Source organism: Pinus tabuliformis, chromosome 3_1 (assembly GCF_031772625.1).
Source record: "Pinus tabuliformis cultivar Carrire ecotype Pingquan chromosome 3_1, CPIR1, whole genome shotgun sequence".
Taxonomy (NCBI): domain Eukaryota; kingdom Viridiplantae; phylum Streptophyta; class Pinopsida; order Pinales; family Pinaceae; genus Pinus; species Pinus tabuliformis.
Genome location: NC_142301.1, coordinates 690,188,861 through 690,209,912, shown reverse-complemented (window position 1 = coordinate 690,209,912; position 21,052 = coordinate 690,188,861). Strand labels below are relative to the sequence as shown.

Sequence of the window (21,052 nt, the reverse complement as noted above, 5' to 3'; positions counted from 1 at the left end):
TCGACCACGACCATAATAGAACCATGTTGTCTCACTGTCCTCGAAAGACCTATAATGAAATCCATGGAAATGACCTCCCATTTCCATTCTAGAATGGAAATAAATTGTAGTAAACCACCTGGATGCTTACATTCCGCCTTTACCTATATCTAGCCACGAACTCTGCCACTTCCTTCTTCAAATTCGGCCAATAGTAGAACTTCTTAGCTGTCGTCAACATCTTCTAATATCCTGGATGACCCAAGTATGGCTTGGCGTGAAATTCCCTCAAGATAAGCTTCCTGAGCTCACTGAAATTCGGCACATAGATCCTGTCTCTAAACCTCACCAAACCATCTGCCATGAGACGATAGTCTACATCCTGATCCCCTGCACCTGTACCTGTACCTGTGCGCTGTTGTAACGTGTGCATAATCTCCATGTATTTGTCATCCTGCTATCCTGCGTGCAAAATCTTATCTTGTAACTTTGTCCCATAAGAGCTCATAGTTGCTATATGATTTACATATACCTTCCAGCTAAGAGCATCTGCAACCCGATTCTCCTTCCCTTTGATGTATCTGATCTCGAAGTCGAACTCACTAAGGGTAGCCAACCATCTAGCTTTCTTGGCATTCAGATTCGTCTGATCAAACAAATATCTCAACCCACTGCGATCGTTCATCAATGTGAACTTCTTGCCAAGAAGATAGTGTCTCCACATCTTCAATGCATGTATAATCACTGCTAGCTCAAGATCATGCGTTGGATAGTTATGAACGTGCTCATTCAATATTCGTGACTCATTCAATGCTCGTGCTCATTCAATTTGCGTTGGATAGTTATGCTTGTGCACACTAACTGTCATTCTTGCATGAGAACTCCACCAAGTCTTGTCTTGCAAGTATATGTACACAATAGAAACTCCTTGTTTGGATCCGCAATCTTCAGCATTGGTGCATGTGTCAATTATTTAAGCTACTCAAAACTAGCCTCACATTCTTTTGTCCATTCGAACTTCTTACCTTTCTGCTACAATGATGTGATAGGATATGCAACACGTGAGAAGTCCTTAATGAACCTCATGCAATAACTTGCCAATCCCATAAATGATCTTACCTCATCCACATTCTTAGGCGCTGCCCACTCCATAATAGCCCTTATCTTTTTTGAATCCACTTGTATGCCATCCTTGGAGACAACATACCCCAAATAATATACCTTTGTCTAAAAAAACCTACACTTGTTAAGTTTAGCATATAACTAATGCTCTCTTAGCAACCTCAACATTGTTGTTAAATGTTCAACATGTTCTTCCTCATTCTTAGAATATAAAATATGTCATCAATAAACACAATAACAAACTTGTCCAAATAAGGAGCTAACACAGTATTCATCAAACACATAAATGTCGCTGGACCATTAGTCAAACCGAATAGAACAACAACAAACTCATAATGCCCATACCTAGTCCTGAACACAATCTTGAAGATATCATCTTCCATGATGTGTGTCTGATAGTATTCCGATCTCAAGTCAATCTTAGAGAACACTGCTGCTCTCTTCAACTGATCAAACAAATCATCAATCCATGGCAAAAGGTACCTGTTCTTGATCGTTACTTTGTTCAACTGCCTATAGTCAATGCACAATCTAAGAGTACAATCTTTCTTCTTCATGAACAACATTGGTGCACCCCAAGGCGATATACTCGGCCTAATGTACCCCTTGTTCAATATTTCCTTCAGCTGCAAATTTAACTCAACCAACTCAAGCGTGCTCATCCTGTAAGGTGTTTTTATGTTGGGACTGCTCCTGGCACCAAGTCCATCACTGATAGTGATGGATTCTAGATCTAGAATCCCGGATCACTAGGCCCTAAACTGAGAGCAGTTTCTCAAGCTTTACCGCAATCCAAACCCGGATCACTAGGCCCTAAACTGAAACTTCTCCCTCAAGCTTTACCTTGTCTCTCGCCAAAACCGGTCAAGGGATTCCTAGGCCTTTGGTAATAAACCTTGAGACCACCTCTACCCCGAATTTTGAAATCCATCCGGAAAACCAAAACTCAAAACCGAGATAAACATCCCAACATACCATTGCATTCAAAAAAAGGCAAGGCTAGGCTGAAAGCCACTGCCATAACCTGGCAAAACCATGCCACCGACAACAAAAAAACCATACACCAACATGCAAAGCGATGCATGTCCAAACCGGTTAGAAAATCACATGCAAAAGGTTACTTGCAAATATTCCTATTGAAACTGCTTGATCCTTGCTTTCCTTCTTTTCCATTTGCTTGTTTTTCCTTCCTTGATCCAACACTAGAGTGCTCTAAGAAAATTCTATGTGAACAAAAGTGAGAAAGAGGGAGAATAATGAGAAAGCTCCAAACTTGAATTGACAAAAGCCATAAACTAATCCTTAGAGCCCCTTTTTTATGAATGAGGCCTCTAATTTCTTAATTTTCCATTATTTTCCTTGAATTTCCTCCTCACATGCTATTTGTGACCTTTCACCTTACTTTTTTCCTAATTTCCTTTATTTTCATAAATAAATGTGTCAAAAATATATTTTTACTTTTTAATGCCTTTACCTTAGCCTTTTGTTCCTTAGCCAAAACAAACATCTAGTGATGCCCACTAGGATACCTTTGTCGAACGTTCAACTTAGAGTAAGTGTCCCGTTAACTGTGGTCTTATTTTGTCTTTATTAAATTTTATTACATGAAATTTTCACCAGGGTTATTACATACAGAGAGTCTTCTCCACAAGGCTTCGTGGTCCTCAACACTCCACCAATCACCTACTATAAGCTACAGCAGTCTATGACCTTCCTATAGCAGAGATCCCACCAATAAACACAGAAAACATATCTTATTTTGTTGTGACTTGCCCTTTCTTGGGTCCTGCACTAGTACGTTGGTTTCTTGGTTTATTTCCAACCCTCCAAACATATCCACATCCCCTCACAACAGTGATCTAGGGTTGTGGTCTTCAATCTAGTTCTGTGGCTCCCTTTCAAGATAACAACCATCCACCAAGACACCTAAACGCAACCCAAACAAGTCCAGAATATTCCCTTTCACTTTGGCCCTCCTGCAAGGTAATCATGGCACCAAAACAATCATGGATAAGCCCTACCCGTATGTTTATTCTCCTTCGTTTGGCTGCTCCTTTACCTGCGACCTAAGACAGAAAGGTCCTCCCTCTTCAACAAGCTCTTCTTCTCTCTTCAAGTCATGTGTTGCTCTCCGAGAATGACCTAATGCTCTCATATTCACCCTCTATTTATACTAAAGAGACGGGCTCCAAAACATCATGTTCTAGGGGCTTGAACAATTGTCATTAGATCTTTCCTAACCTTAGATTGACCTAGACCATCATGTGCAAAACCCAACATAAGCTTCAAAAATTCATAACTCCTTAACGACAACTCGAAATCGGATGCCTCTCGTTGCATTAAAACTCACCGAGAGCTATCATCCTCATCCATCATATGTCGAAAACTCATCGCGGTTTTGGCCCGAACATCTATGGGCGCAAAACCCCAAGCTTGGGTTTTAAGCCCACAAGCCTACTCGTGGTGTTTTCACCTCCAACCCTCAAACATTAGGGCTTGGAGTACCTCCCAAGCTACACAAATCAACACTCTCTCAATGAGGGAGGTACTTCCAAGACTAGGAAGTAACCATCATCCAACGACAACATTAGCCCATTTGACACTCATCACTGCAACATACCCTCTAGATGAATCCGAAAATCCCGATAGTGCCTCTGCCTCATCACATCTAAACCTGAAGATCCCAAACCTCCATAAGGTTTCTTCCTCTAAGGCTAAACTCCCTCTGAGCCTACACGATCTCCACTAGCTCAATCGTGCATCACTCATCCTCCTAAATCAAATACAACTTGTGCAAATCCCACCAATTTTGGATATGCAACATCACGATCTGATGAAGATTGTAGCTTGTCAACCTATAGTCCATCACATGAAGCCATCTCAATCAACCTGATCTCGTCCATGCCAAAGAAACCCTCGAGTTGTCCCAACCATCCATGACAAGACAAAGACACCCACAACTCCCTATGAGTTACTTTCTTGTGTACACTTTGATTCACTTTCCCTCAAAGTAGCTCAAATATCCTCTGATACTATGTTGAATTTCCACGATCTTAGATCTAGGATAGAATCTTAAAATTTCTAACACTACCAAACCAAGAATCTCAATGATATTACTTTGCACAGCAGAATATAAACAACAATAAATCACACATGCACAAAATATAGACAATTTTTTACATTTTTCAACCCAACTTCGTTATATTAAACAACATATAATACAACAATCTAAAGCTCCCGTACCAGGGATAATGCCCCTTAAATATCCACTAGTATAAGAATACAAAATTAGGGCTTGGTGTCAATCCATTGACAACCAATCTGCCCTCAACAATATACTCTGACCATCTGGTTGTCACATGCTCCCTCAGCTCCTCTCGATCATACCTTGTACTTGCTCAATCCTTCAACTCCCGATCTGCAACACCTGCCTCTATCAATGTTCCAAGTCCATCTGGCCAATGAATCTCAACTATCCAATCTGCTCACTAATTAATCATTTGTCCATGAACGAATCAACACATCAAGACTCCTATCGAGTTGTTCCCACTTGTGAACAATTCTCAACTACCCACTATTGCTCCTCGGCGACTAATGGACTTTAATGCACTTTGTGTTCCTGCGTTGCTCAGATGAAAACCAACATAAGGCATGTAGGGTTTCGACCTATCATTGCAAAATGTCCATCTCCCACAATGAAAACGGGCTAAGAGGGCTTCCCATCATCTGCTATAGAAGTCCTTCTCCACACACAAGTTTAGGGCTCCACAAATTGCTCTTGGTTGATCAAACCCTTGAGCTCAACAACTGCCACTCTAGCAACTACCTTTGTCTGTCGAGTTGTTGCACACTGGGCTCCAAATTGGGCACTATCACACTGACCTCCAACAGACCATAAGTGTCCAATCCACTTTCACACTTGGTCCACTTTCACGCTGCCCTTCAACAATCCACGAGTGGCCAATCCATGTTGTAGCATTTGCACCTAACTAGGGCATCCTCACAACTAAGAGGCCTTTTTATTGGTTGCCCATACACTTCTCTACATCTGCCCTTTACTCTGCAATAAAGGAGTTATTGCACAAATCTAGGCTCCAATGTACTGCTACAACATCTGCCCACTAATTATGGCATCTGACAATCCATGTCAACCCTATCTCTTGGCTGCTACAATTCTCCAAATCTAGTCCTCTTCTAAGACATCCTCCAACTAGCATCCAACTGTGACCAAGGCATCTGGGACCTTAACTCGCTACTGCCTCCTTGTCCTTGATTTCTCTATATGTATATCAGTGGTTAAGGCACACAACAGCACTAAACCACAACTCCAAAACCACTATTTCCCTTGTCAAATGTGTCACCTAATCTGATGTCCCTTCCTTAACTTCTAAAACACCTTGGATACCTCCACAAAGCTCTCAAAGATCTTGAATTGTTACAGCATTTTAGCATTGCTTCAAAGTAAAAGGAAACTACTTGTTGAAGCCTCCTTCACCCTTGTACAAGTTGTGTTGTTCCTGTAGAGGTTGCAACCTACAGAGAGCCTTTTCCACAAGGTTTCACAACCCTCAACACTCACCAATCACCTAATGTAAGCTACAACAGTTTATGGCCATCCTGTCGCAGAGATCCCATCAATAAACACAAAAAACATACCATATTTTGTTGGAGCCTACCCTTTCTTGGGTCCTGCACTAGTACACCTGATTTGGGCTTATTTCCAACCCTCCAAATAGATCTGCATCCCCTCACAACAGTGATCTACGGTTGTGGCGTTCAATCTAGTTCTATGGCAACCTTTCAAGATGACAACCATCCACCAAGACACCTAAATGTAACCCAAACAAGTCCAAAATATTCCCTTTCACTTCAACCCTCCTGCAAGGCAATCATGGCACCAAAACAGGTCATGGATAAGCCCTACACATAGGGTTATCCTGCTCCATTTGGTTGCTCCTTTACCTGCAGCCTAAGACAGAAAGGTCCTCCCTCTTCAACGAGCTCTTCTTCTCTCTTCAAGTCGTGTCTTGCTCTCCAAGAATGATTTAATGCTATCATATTCACCCTCTATTTATACTAAAGAGAGGGGAACCAAAACGTCATGTTCTAGGGGTTGAATAGTTTTCATTAGGGCTTCCTAACTTTAGGCCAACCTAGACCACCATGTGCAAAACCCAACATAACATTCAAAAATTCATAACTCCTTAACAACAACTCGAAATTGGATGATTCTCATTGCGTTAGAATTGTCTCGCCAAGAGCTATCACCCTCATCCATCACATGCCAAAAACTCGTCACGGTTTTGGCCCGGACATTTATGGGTGCAAAACCCCAAGCTTGGGTTCTAAGCCCACAAGCCTACATGTGGTGCTTTGACCTCCAACCCTTAAACACTAAGGCTTGGAGTACCTCCCAAGCTACACAAATCAGCAAGGAAGAGACAATAATAGTATACAATTAGGCATTAATAACATAGGGAAAATCATAAACTCCATTATGAGAGAAAGTGTGGCTTTATCTGTGTAAAGAAGGATTGCAAGGAGAAACAAACAAACTCAAGATTAATTACAATGAGAATGCATTTAGGTTAGAACTCCATCTCCATATGTGGATCAGTTCAATGGTGAATGTGGAGTGCTTGAAACTACTTGAACCCCCCATGTTTGATGTAGAAGATGACAATCAAGTTCTCCATGTTGGATGAAGGAGACAACCATCAAATTCTCCATGTTGTCGAAGACTTTACACTAGCATACTCTTAAAGAGTTAAAGGAAGACAATTCTGCAACATAAGGAATAAGTAACTCATAGAGAACAATAAGAGATATGGCAACTTCGTCTTAGAGGACAAACTCTAAGGAGGGCAAAGTTGTACGAAAGGAACCAAACTGTCAACAAGTTACATCACCCATCCTTGGTACCTTTCAAGAACCAAAATCCTCCTATTGGGGAGGTGTGATCTGAATTGAATCCACACAAGAACAATTAGCTACCAACATATGCTCCACAATAATCATCATTGACAAAGCATGAGGTTACAAACAGAAAAAAGGCCCAAGTCGTTGATGAAGGGCACCATGCCATCATGATTGTTGTCCAACACTACATTTAATTAAATCATAAGGCAAACATGAGATGTAAAGTGAGGAAAAATATTATTGTTAAAAAAACATATCATACATTAAAAAAAAAACATGATAACTCTTCTCAATGTACACAGGGAAAATAAAAAACAATGAAGAAGAAATGAACTTTGGGAAGTTGATGTGTAAAGAAGAAGAAATGAGCTCGGAGAAGTTGAAGAGTGGGTTTTAAAACATGATAACTCTTCTCAATGTACACAGGGAAAATAAAAAACAAGGAAGAAGAAATGAACTTTGGGAGGTTGATGTGTAAGGAAAAAAAAGATGAGGAAGAAGAAATGTCCTTGGAGAAGTTAAAGAGTGGGTTTTAAAACATGATAACTCTTCTCAAAGTACACATGGAAAATTAAAAACAAGGAAGAAGAAATGAACTTTGGGAAGTTGATGTGTAAGGAAAAAAAAGATGAGGAAGGGAAATGAGCTTGGAGAAGTTGAAGAGTGGGAGATGCAATTGTCAAGAAAATCAAAAACAAAGAAGAAGAAATGAACTTTGGGAACTTGGTGTGTAAGGGGACAAAGGATGAGGAAGAAGAAATGAGCTTGGAGAAGTTGAAGAGTGAGAGGAGCAATTGTCTCCTAATTGAGCCATCCTTTTCTTGGTTTAGAATGAAGAAAAATGCTACCGAAACTTCAATGACGAACAGACTGAACCAGCTACCTATTGCCAAAAACCTTGCTAAAAACAATTTAATGATGGTTTTTCCAATTTAATGATGGTTTTTCCATTTGAGTATTCTTGAAAACTCTTATGTAATTTTCTTTATTTACTATCTCGTTACCCTATTTATGTGCTTGAAATGAAGTTACTTCATATGCTAATCATCCCATGCGTTGTCGAACAATAAGAACTCTTTACCAACTAATTTTCTGCCATAAATACGATGCATGAGCAAGTAAACCAATCAAATGATTCTTTACTCATAAGTGTTCACCCATTTCACAGATATGATATCAATGGTCTTCATTCCACATCCGTTGCAAATGTAATGTGTTGTCTTACAATGAGAATTCTTTACCAACTAATACTTCGAAGATTTCCACCATAAATACGATGCCGTTGAGCAAGTAAACCAACCCAGTGACTCTTTACTCACTAGTGTTCATCCATTGCAGAGTTGGGATATGGATGGTCCTCATTCGCATCTCTTTGCAAATGTGTAGGAAGTTGCCAATTCAGTGTTTTCATGGTTGTTGATGATTTTCTCTCTCCTACATGTTACCATTTCTTCCCTCTCCTCTATCATTACCTGGTTGAGAAATTCGTACGAAGTTGCCAATTCAGTGTCTTCATGGTTGTTGATGATTTTCTCTAGAAATTCGTATGAAGTTGCCAATTCAGTGTCTTCATGGTTGTTGATGATTTTCTCTAGAAATTCGTACGAAGTTGCCAATTCAGTGTCTTCATGGTTGTGGATGATTTTCTCTCTCCTTGCAGTGTCTTCATGGTTGTTGATGATTTTCTCTCTCCTTGCAGTGTCTTCATGGTTGTTGATGATTTTCTCTAGAAATTCGTACGAAGTTGCCAATTCAGTGTCTTCATGGTTGTGGATGATTTTCTCTAGAAATTCGTACGAAGTTGCCAATTCAGTGTCTTCATGGTTGTGGATGATTTTCTCTCTCCTTGAACATGGTTGTTATGATTTTCTCTCCTAATCATTATTTGGTGTTGACAAATTTGTTGTAAAAATAATAGATTTTTTGATCAAATTTTGGTAAAATCTAGCAATTTTTTTTAGAAATCTCAAGTTTGATGCTAAATCCATGTCCATTATAAAAACACAATAAATTAAGCACTCCCACCATTAGAATATTTTATTCCTAAAAAATTAGGAGATCCCAATGTCTGAGCCAATCCAATTTACCCCACGGCAACTTCCGTTCTTAGTTTGTAAATGTCCTCCATAATGTTTCTCCCCATGTTGGTTCGCTTCAGACTTCTTACCTCTGACATTTGTTGGCTGGAGTTTGGTTTTGCTCCTGAATCTTCAGCCTTCTTAACTCTAGCATTCCTCGGTTGGAGTTTGGTTTTACTCGCGATATTCGTCGAGTCTTTCACACATATGTAAACTTGCAAGTTTCGGCTGGAGTTTGGTTTTACTCCCGAATCATTCCTTAGCTGGAGTTTGGCTTTACTCGCGAATACTCGTCGAGTAGTTTAAAAATGGAGTAAATTCGTTGTGAAAACAATGGATTTTCTGGCCAAACTTTGGTATAATCTGGCATTCTTCAAGTTTCAAGATTTTGGATGTTAAATTCATGTCCATTATAAAAACACCACAATTAAGCTGGAGTTTGGCTTTACTCGTGCAAACTCGCGAATACTCGTCGAGTAGTTTAAAAATGGAGTAAATTGTTGTGAAAACAATGGATTTTCTGGCCAAATTTTGGTATAATTTAAAAATGGAGTAAATTGTTGCGAAAACAATGGATTTTCTGGCCAAATTTTGGTATAATTTAAAAATGGAGTAAATTGTTGCGAAAACAATGGATTTTCTGGCCAAATTTTGGTATAATCTAGCAATTTTTTTGGAAATCTCAAGTTCCAATTTTTTGTTGGAAATCTCAAGTTCCAATTTTTTTTTTAAATCTCAAGTTTGAAGATTAAAATTTAATTTTTTTTCATTGGAAATCTCAAGTTCCAATTTTTTTTTTTTAAATCCCAAGTTTCAAGATTTTGGGTAGATTTTTGTTGGAAATCTAAAGTTCCAATTTTTTTTTGTTGGAAATCTCAAGTTCCCATTTTTTTTTAAAATCTAAAGTTTCAAGATTAAAATTTAATTTTTTTTTTAAATTTATTTTTTTTTCATTGGAAATCTCAAGTTCCAATTTTTTTTTTAAATCTCAAGTTTCAAGATTTTGGGTAGATTTTTGTTGGAAATCTCAAGTTCCAATTTTTTTTTTTTTTTTTTTTTTTATAAATCTCAAGTTTCAAGATTAAAATTTAATTTTTTCATTGGAAATCTCAAGTTCCAAATTTTTTTTTTGAAAATCTCAAGTTTCAAGATTAATTTTTTTTGAAACTATTTTTTTTTTTTTTAAATCTCAAGTTTGAAGATTTTGGGTAGATTTTGGTGTTAAATCCATGTCCATTATAAAAACACAATTAAGCACTCCTACCATTAGAATTTTTTTAGGAAAAAAATCACCAGATCCAGTGTCCGAGCCAATCCAATTTACTTCACGACAACTTCCTTTTTTAGTTTGGGAATGTCCTCTCTATGTTTCTCACAAAACCTCTGGCACTTGTTGGCTGGAGTTTGGTTTTGCTCCTGAATCTTCAGACTTCTTAACTCTAGCATTCCTCGATTGGAGTTTGGTTTTACTCGCGATATTCGTCGAGTCTTTCACACATATGTAAACTTGCAAGTTTCGGCTGGAGTTTGGTTTTACTCCCGAATCTTCAGACTTCTTACCTCTGCCATTCCTTGGCTGGAGTTTGGTTTTACTACCGAATCTTCAGACTTCTTACCTCTGCCATTCCTTGGCTGGAGTTTGGTTTTACTACCTAATCTTCAGACTTCTTACCTATGCCATTCCTTGGCTGGAGTTTGGCTTTACTCGCCAATACTCGTCAAGTATTTCACATATGTAAACTTGCAAGATTTGGACTATATGCACCTGTTCATGGAAACAAGAGTGATTTCCAATATTTAATTTCTTTTTGTGAAATGAATTCGTCTACCCTGTATTGTAAACTGTGGGCAATTCCTTCGAGTGTCAGCTTAGGATCAAATTATCACATCCACGATAGATTGGTCCAATCTTACCAATCAGGACCATCATTCACGGCTCCATCCAAGTAAACAAAACTGCACGAGCTGTCATAAGTTGTTGTGACTAAACATCCATCATTGTTATTCTCTTATGCGTGAAGGCATTTAAATAAACAACCAGAATATTCTATTGTCGCTCAGAAACCTTTGTTGGTTGAATGGACCAGCTCTACATCACAAAAAAGAGCTCATTATAAATACAGGATTAAAAAAAAACAAAATTGGGATGAATAGGAGCTCATAAATTCATGATCATGATTAAAAATACAAAAGCTGGAATGAATATAAAGAGATACGGGACGAGGATTTATCTTTCTGAAATACAATTATCTTAGTGACACCCACCCATCCATATGTTAACCCACATTGAATTTTGCTGGTTGCCACACACCTATTAATATGTAAACAAGATAGATCTCACCCACTCACAAACCCACATGCAAACATGATACGTATCGCTCGCTTGTAGTGTCTAATCAAGTGACTGATTGAATTCTTTTTGCCAACAAACGTCGTTTTAATGACAGAGGTCCTAAAACCATGGAGCATCATCATCAACCTATGAGGTCCATCGACTTCCCAAGGACGGGAGGGCTTAACTTCTCGAAGACAGACATGACAGAGGTCCTTAAACCATGGATCATCATCAACCTGAGGTCCGTCGACTTCCCAAGGACTGGAGGGCTGAACTTCTCGAAGACAGAAAAGTCAGACACTGGCTGTTACCCAACTTGTAAAATGGTCTCTCTTCCACCCAAGCTGGTACAGCGCAATCAAATGAATATTTTTCTTGGACAACAGGTTGCATTGGCGACAGCTATTAATTTCCTGGGTACATAGAAACGTAAGGTATTGGTTCCACAACAAACATTACAAATTAGTAAAACATCCACAAATAGACACAGCGACCATATTATTAAGTGTTGGATATTAAGTGTGTCTCGTTGTTACGGTTACCACTCAAGTTCAATGAAAACTATCTCGGGCAGAGGCTATGGGAACCAGATTTTCCACCGTCTCTGTAGGCCGCAATAATGGAAACGCAGAAAAAACAGACAATAATCTAACTAACATTAGAGAAAACACTAAACGGCCGATCACAATCTTATTTTACAAGAACATGGGTGTCTCACACTCAGAATGTGCCATTCTCTGTGCTTGCCTACAAAATAAAGAACGAACAGTTTTTTCTACTTCCTGCCCTACTCTTCCTGCACTAAGTGGCAATCAGCATCTCTTTCTCCTGTAAATTCTGCCCTGCCTTTCACATTCCTTCCTTTTTAAAGCTGTTTATGCTTCCCTCGGAAACTGTCCAAACAGTACATACATTAAAGCTGTTTATGCTTCCTTCAAAACTGTTTATGCTTCATTCAAAACTGTCAAACAGTACATACATTAAAGCTGTTTATGCTTCCTTCAAAACTGTCAAACAGTACATACATTAAAGCTGTTTATGCTTCCTTCAAAACTGTCAAACAGTACATACATTAGACGGAGTTTTGGCATTTTCATAATCTGTCACTCTCTCTCCCTAGAAACCCAAAAGAACAAGTTGACTGTGCCCAACTGTACCTAGTGAAGGACACGAGCTCTGCCATCTGCAAAATCTGCTCTGTACTAAGCGGCAATCAGCATCTCTTTATCCTGTAAATTCTGCCCTGCCTTTCACATTCCTTCCTCTTTTAAATCTGTTTATGCTACCCTCGGAAACTGTCCAAACAGTACATACATTAAAGCTGTTTATGCTTCCTTCAAAACTGTAAAACAGTACATACATTAGACGGACTCTTTGGCATTTTCATAATCTGTCACTCTCTCTCCCCAAAAAAACGAAAGAACAAGCTAACTGGGCAACAAATACCCCAAAAAACGAAAGAACAAGCTAACTGGGAAACAAATACCCCAAAAAAACGAAAGAACAAGCTAACTGGGCAACAAATATTGAGCATGCTATAGGGCATTAATTGGGCGGCGACTGTATATGCGGATCGTTAATACCCTATAGCATGTTATTTATTTTCAGCCTAACTGTACCCAGTGAAGGACACGAGCTCTGCCCTCTGCAAAATCTGCTCTGTTTCATTTTCTGGGCCTTTCTTCTTTTTGCAAATGAATGCCTGGTGCAATCTCCCGTCTTTCTCGGAATATTGAAGGCCTCGTAGAATCTCCCCTCTTCCCGGAATATTTCCACGGTGTACTTCGGGGAACTTTGCCCTCTGAAAATCTGCTCTAGTTTAAATATTCTGGGCTTTTCCTTTTCGTAGGAAGGTCTAATGGAATCCCTCCTCTTTCATGGAATTTCTGGATAGAGAAGGGCAATTCAGCCACCCTCCACAATCCATGGGGTCTCATGGAATCTCTCCTCTTTTATGGAATATCAAAAGAGAAGGATAATTCAGCCACCGTCCACTATCCTTAGGGACTTCATCTTCTAGGCCTTTCACTCTCTTTCTGGGTTGCTTTTGCATCCCTCAAATTTTTCTAAAATGTCCGACTCTCCAATTTTTCTAAAATGCCCGACTCCCAAACCTGCAGCAATTATCTGACACTTACAACTTACAAATTGTGCAACTACATGCCGCCCAAGTTTCGAAAATCGAACTCCGATTCACCTCCACACCTTCCGGAAATGCTGCTGTACCAGAACTGAAGCTTCCTAAAGAGTAAAGACCCAATACCAATAGGGTATAGCTTCCTAAAGAGTAAAGACCCAATACCAATAAGAATACCCTAAGCTGTATTTTCAATTTAACATCCTCCTGTTGCAGAAGTCCATGATGCCCTTTCCATAATAACCAGCAGAGCATCTCCATTAGAAAGAGGACACAGCCCATTTCAAAGTATTACACAAGCAGCAGCTTAAATCCAAACACACAAAGCCATAAAATGTAAATTATGTACACTGTAACTTACATGTTGACGACAACGCACCAACATACTTAAATAACTGATGTGAAAATGTACAGTTGACAGTAGAACTAATAAAACAAAAGGAAAGCTTAGGAAATATGTAGTACAATGAACCAATATCAAAAATGTTTATCTAAGCATTGTTTCACAGCAATGTTATGAAATTGGTCGACATAACAAATGCTTTGGATGACAAATAAATATTGTGAAATTCCCTGTATGAATATCTTTTATATGTAACAATTCACATCATAAAACTCAATAATAACATCATAAAACTCAATAATAATACTGACAACTGATAGCTCTGTCGTACCGCTGGGAACGAAGGATCCGTGGAGAGTTGACAAATTGGGAGATCTCGCACCTATTGGAATCACGTTGATCCGCAGAACACAGGCCACAACGGGTAGAGAAATGACGTCTATAGCATTAATTTAGACATCTTGATGAATCTGGTGCGCAATGCAAATATTTCTCCGAGCTAATTTAGTCCTTCGATCTCCGGATGGAGTGACATGGAGAGGTGATGGTTGGGAATGCCATTCCCTTTCCAGTCCAAAAAGACAGGAGATGGGATAGGAACTCCCATTCTGATGGCCAAAAAGCATTGTAGACAGGAGATGGGATAGGAACTCCCATTCTGATGGCCAAAAAGCATTGTGGTTTCTGTGGTTGAAAATTGAAGCGAACAATGGAGAACCAGCATCTGCAAACAATTCAATTCAGGAAGAGATACTGCAGATGCAACTGGGCCATAACCAACTTGCTACCAGCCTGTCCATGACGATGGAGATCTCAGATTGCAACAGACGAATAAAGAAAACAGCTCACACACTATTATTGCAACAGAAGAATAAAGAAAACAGCTCTCAGACGACAACTGGAAGAATTTCACCAGGCCCCTGTTCAGAGTCAGCAATCTGTTCACCCGTGTAACTCAGAAAATGAAATTAATTATGTTGTTCCTGATTTGAATGAAATTTTTCCTTCAAGAGAAGCAGAAGGGGCAACCCCATAATTCTCAGAAAATGAAATTAATTATGTTGTCCCTAATTTGAATGAAATTTTTCCTTCAAGAGAAGCAGAAGGGGCAAGCCCATAATTATCTCTGGCTGGTAATGTAAGTCAGAAGTTAAAGTCTGTTAAGTTTTGGGGTATTTTGGAAAATCTTCACACACAGAATATGTAATGACATAGGCAGTTTGAATATGAAATGACATAGGTATTTTGAATATGTAATGCCATCAAGCCTGCGATGGAAGAAGAAAACTGATGTATGGCCTCAAGAAATTTCTGTTAAACTGGGGTATTGCTGCGATCCCAACCGCAGATTTTGAAGTTAATATTTGATAATAATAATAATACAGACAACCGATAAGAATGTACTCCAAATATGATCTGCAAATTTTATCAACATCAATGCAATTTACCCTTTAGGTTTAAGGAGAAGCTAATAACAATTTCCACCTTGCAAACTGACCTAAACCATCATGAAAACTATCGTATATCTTCATAGATAGACGTCATGAATTATTCATTTGATGGCCATAAAGAAAGTCTGTTCAGCCACTGCTCTCGTAGAAAAATGTTCTAGCTAATAGGTAATTACTGTGAAATTCGTTCTATTCAAACCTTGTCTATGGTAATACACAGCAGAGAGTTCGATAATAATACTGATTAAAACCCATTCTAAAATGGCTCTTTACCAACCTCAATATAATCAAGTTAGTAACAATTTTTAGCTGATAATTTAAAGAGATTTACGCAATCATAACTTTGTGTTGAAAAAGGATGCTATTTCAAAAAATTAAATAGACTACCTTTCACAAAATAAAATAAATCGTTACTAACAAATTTATTGAATGTACCTCGACATTCTTCAGCTGCTTTAACCAATCGAAATAATAATTTTTTTAAAATTTAACAATTTACTTTAAGTTGATAAGACCAGTTTACTATGAACAATTTTTATAATTAAAACACAATTTTTATAATTAAAACACAATTTGAATAGACTGGATCTTTGTAGTCTCTGATCGTCAATTGGGCATATTTGATCTTTATGGCCATTAAATGACTAATCTACATATTTGATCTTTATGGCCATCAAATGACTAACCTACGATCGCTCCTTTAACCTCTTTACGCATCCAAGTTTAACAAAATGGACAAATAAATACAAGTCAATTTATTTCGATTGCATACCTCATAACATTCTCTGAGCGGGTTGTGAGATTATTCATACCTAATAGAATTACCTCGGCGTGTCATGGCAGGGGCTTTACGAAATCGCAATCCGATTGACAGTTACCAATATCAAACAACCAAACAAAGATTCCAACAGAAACACAAAATAAACAAGAAGGGACACTGACCTCCGACCAAAACCAAAATAAAGAAGAAGGGACACTGACCTCCGACCAAAACCAGGTCGGATGACTGGGAAGGCTATCCCTCCCCCAAAAACACAAAATAAAAAAAACACAAAATAAAATCATTTCATTAATATGATGGCCCGCCTGCAAGCGCACCCGCAAAGGCAACGCCATATCAAACCCTAACAAAGCTTTAACGGCTACCGGGTTTTACATTCATCAATTACATTTTCCCTTCTAGACGAAAACTTCTTTAAGAGTGAGGATTCAAAATCGAATCGAATCCCCGCTATTTTAAACCTACTATACACAATTTTTCTTAAATTCACCCCTCCGGATTTCGAGATCTCGAAAAATAAATCTCCAAGATCATAGCATGACAACGCTCTCTGATCCTCTTCACAGGGTCCGAAAAGAAGATCAAATCCGAAGCCTCCATTAAATAAACCGCGTCCGAATACCGTAGTAAAGTCTCACATGTCTTTATTTCTGGATTATCCCATCATAAACCCTCATCGCATGGAAAAGTCTCACATGTCTTCATTTCTGGATTATCCCATCATAAATCCTCATCGCATGGAAAAAGGCCTCTGGCCCCTGCACTCCGATTGCAAGCACCAAATACCCAGTTCTCCAGAAAAAGCCATTTATGAGCAATGTAAATAATAACAACATAAAGATCGAAACAAAATTAACAAGGAAACTCTAAACAAACATATTAGCTACAAAACATCGGCATGGGCCGCGAATCGAACCTGGACGACAACTCCCAAATCCGCGAATGAACGAGGTTATGGAAGGCCCTAACTCTGCAATTTAAGGAGATTTGGGAAGAAATTGACGGCTCAGATTAATGGTCGGAGTCTTTGATCCGATGGTCAAGATCATCGCATTGCTTTACGCATAGTGTAAGTCTACTTGACAAACACGTCATCTGTGATTTTCTTTAGCACGCCATGTGGACAAAATCTCCATATTTTAGGCTGGATGAGTGGAGGTGATTAATTTTCCTTGTCTATCTTTTTCCTTTTTTAAAGAAAATTCCATTAAAAGACATCAAATACGAAGCTATTTCATTGAAATTTTGGTGCTTGAAGTTTATCGATTCTAAATTCAAATTTGCCGGTTAGATATTCAACATTTGCGTATTTGTTCAGCGCGCATGTGGGGCATTCAACTTTGAACCATTGGTCTAGGATAGATTAAATGTATTCTATGGTAGGTCGATTGTCAAATATTTGGTGGATTGTTTAATAACATTTTGAAAATTGGTATCATACCTTTGAAAATTCTAGTTGGATGCTTTGCTTATGGGTCTTTTTATAGGTAAATATAGAGTTTAGGTCATGGTGCTGAAAATTTATATTCTAATAGTGTGTTTTTTTGGGAATAAAATCTATATTTGAATTTTGAAAAATTAGAGATAAAAAAATTTATACTAGAGTAGTTTTTATTTTCTCAATTGAAGGCTTAAAAGTAATTATAAATAATAAAAATGAGAAACATTGTAAGGCCATTGCTTATTAATGTAATTTCTACTTTTGCTTGATCGGTTAAGACAAAGGCAGAAGATTGTGATAATAGATCGCAAAGCTAGACAACTTATGCCTAGACATTGGATAGAGTGGTGAATCATCCTAGTGTTGCCTTCATGTGAGATTGGGACAACATGGGCTCACAAGTCGAATGTGTGAATCAAGGGACTGAACATTCCATAGCTTGGTGGACCAATTGAATGTTGGGTCCACTTTAGACATAGAGTATTTCAAAGCACCTTACAAGAAAGAAAGACAAGGCATATCCACTATATAAAGATGGCACCTCCATTTACAAAGTCATCAAAGTCTTGTCATTCATACAATGGTTGACAAGCAGGTCTGTTATTTTGCTAAGATTAGGGATGGCACATTTGACTGCTTGGATGTTGGCTAAGTGAACTATTAAAGAGAAAGAACCTATTAGAGGTAGGCCTACAAATGTTTTAGGGGTTGGATTGACAAGTATTATAGGCATTTGTGTCATGGATATTTGTATTTTATATAAGAGTTGCAGGGAGTTAATTGAAGTCCCTTCTTGTGTCTTTGTAATAATATTTCCATTAATAAAGTTAATATATCCACCTTAGGTGCACCCATACATCTATTTTGTGATCAATTTACTTGTATAAATGATATTGTTCCTTCCAATGGATTATTTGGCTAAGTGTAAAAGTATCATTGAGATGTCTTAAGGCCAAGGTTGATGTGCGCCTATTGTTAGAAAAACTTAGTTGTGTTGAACTGGGTTGTGTATCTAACATATTGTAGATTAAAGGTGTAGTTATGGGAAAACCTCAAGTGTAGAGGCATAATCTAGTTGTAGTAGGCATAGGTTGGTCTAGCCCTTATCGTTGAGATAATGCAATGTTGCACAACCAAGGATGACAAAACAAAAAATTCTACCCACGAGTCTTAGGTCCATGACATGTGGTACCAGAGCATACTCTTCACCTCTTTTCTATAATAAAGGTGGTATTATAGCACAATTTTTATAGGATGTTCGTTTCAAAATTTTGTCAAATTCTCTCATCATTTTCTGGAAGTAAGTAGTCAATTGGGAGAGTGGTTAGACCTATTTTAAAAAGAAAAAAAAAATGTTTCTTGACAAGGATGTTGCTTGGGAAGGCAGTTTGTTCATGGAGGAAACACTTAGTAATACAAGTGTTGCAACAACCTTACTTCCAACAACCATCCATAAAACAATGCCAACAAACATTATAGATTAGATGAAGGTGGAGGATGATAACATAGAGTTATTGTTGCATGCCACAATTGGTTCATTTGCAATGTGGTTGTGTGTCCCACCATGATAGAGTACATTTAAATGGAGTGAAGTTGCATGCAGTAATCAATGAGGATGCATCTTGAGCAGTCTTGGATTCAAGAGTAGTTAAGCCTAGACATCAACTCTTTGAAAGATGGCATTATATGTTACCAATAGTAAACCACTTCAAACATAGATGAATCTTTGTTTTCTTCCATTAGAGAAATTTTGAGGTTTAAAATGGGCCTCAAAACAAAATTGTACAACAAAAATCAACTTTATAAGAACCAATAGGATTCAATATGATGATGTTAATCATCGGGGAAAAAAGTAAAAAGGTAAAAAAGATTGAAATAAATAAATAAATAAACTATTTTTTCAACTAGTATTTTCAACTTGCCTCCATAGGATTTTACTCAAATTTCAAAAGGGAGCACACGTTGGATGCAAAATTTAATTTTTCATCGGAGTACCCATGTTGCATACTTTCAATGGATCCTATTACATGGAAAATGTGAAATAATGTGATTGCACCACATTTTTTTATGTATTTCACATTTTTAGCATAGTAGGGTTCACCGAAAATATGCAACATGGGTACTCCTTGGATGCAAAATTAAATTATGCATTCAACGAGTACTTCCGCTTGAAATTTGAGTAAAATCATATGGAGATAAGTTGAAAATACGAGCAAAAAAAATAGTTTTTTTCCCCCTCCAAAACTTGATGAGGCAATCTAATCTTATTTTATTATTTCCACTATTATTTTTAATATTCCTTAGGAGCGCCATTTTAGACTTCAAAATTTCTCTAATGTTATTATGGTTCAATTCCTTTAACAAGTTGTGCACATTGGCTTTTATGACAGAAAGAAGGGAGCAACCCTTTTTAGAGGAGTCATTGTGGAGAAGAGGCGTGTTATGTCATAGATATTGAGTTATTAAATTTTTATTATTATACCGATATTGTCATTATTAGTCAACTAGGTCCTATAATGGTAAGTTAGACCCCTTAATTGTAATTATACATTTTTTCTTCTATATATACAAAGGAGATGTCATTTTAGAGATCAACTAATCTTGCATGTTTTTTATATTCTAATATGATATTACTCCCTTGAAGAGGTTTCTCATTCATTCATAAATCCCATTCTCAAGGCATGGAGTTACTTCCCTCTATATTCTTATGATATTTGGTCGTTTGGTGCATAACATTTTGTTTCATAGAAAATTATCCTTGGATTTAGATCTTTCAAATGAGTTAGTGTTGACACCTAATCATCAGGATTGGGTGAATAACTGAAAATGATGTAAATAAATAATAGAGAATATGAATAGTCACCAGGAGATGAAATGAACAGTCTCTCCCTCATGTATATAATAAACACCAACCTAAATGAAATCAACGAATTGTTCTGAGGAGTTACTGCCTGGTCTGACATGGTATCAGAGCCAGTGCCATTTTTGGCCTCCCTCTGCTTTGTAACTCCCTATTCTACTTATGTTCTGCCTTGCATATAGAGCGTTGCTCCTCTGCTCTTCTCTGGCCATTTTTTATTCATAACCACCTGCATATAATACGCTTCTCTGCTCTATAATCTTCCTTGCATGCGCCGAGTTTTCTGTCAAACGTAATTGTTTCTAGAATATCTGAATGTTGCCAGAGGCGTTGGAGGATTTGTCGTTGGAAACCACCAGTCGCAGCATCCTCTGCTACTCAAGGTGCGAGATGGAGTGTCGATTGCGGGTGGAAGCGAGGAGATATGCTGGTGTGGCTGTTGGTGTGTTACTGTTTTGAACGGGCTTGTATTACCTCTCTGCTGCATTGACTATGGTCGTGGGGTTTATCCCATCGAGAATATTCAATGCTCAACCTGTTCTTTGGTTGGAGGCGATTTCATTCCACCGTTTGGTTTGGTAGTCACGTGAACAACTCCTTCACGGC

At 38.0% G+C, this 21,052-nt stretch overlaps 2 long non-coding RNA genes across 2 annotated transcripts; both read right to left on the bottom strand.

The window, feature by feature from the left end:
* Positions 1–13,091: 13,091 nt before the first annotated feature.
* LOC149189007 (uncharacterized) lies at positions 13,092–17,256 on the bottom strand. Its single transcript, XR_016255863.1, has 2 exons — positions 17,062–17,256; positions 13,092–14,705 (listed from the first exon to the last, which is right to left on the bottom strand). It is a non-coding gene; the product is annotated as an uncharacterized LOC149189007 (long non-coding RNA).
* On the bottom strand, positions 16,099–16,412 carry LOC149189008 (uncharacterized). Its single transcript, XR_016255862.1, has 2 exons — positions 16,346–16,412; positions 16,099–16,306 (listed from the first exon to the last, which is right to left on the bottom strand). It is a non-coding gene; the product is annotated as an uncharacterized LOC149189008 (long non-coding RNA).
* Positions 17,257–21,052: the final 3,796 nt, after the last annotated feature.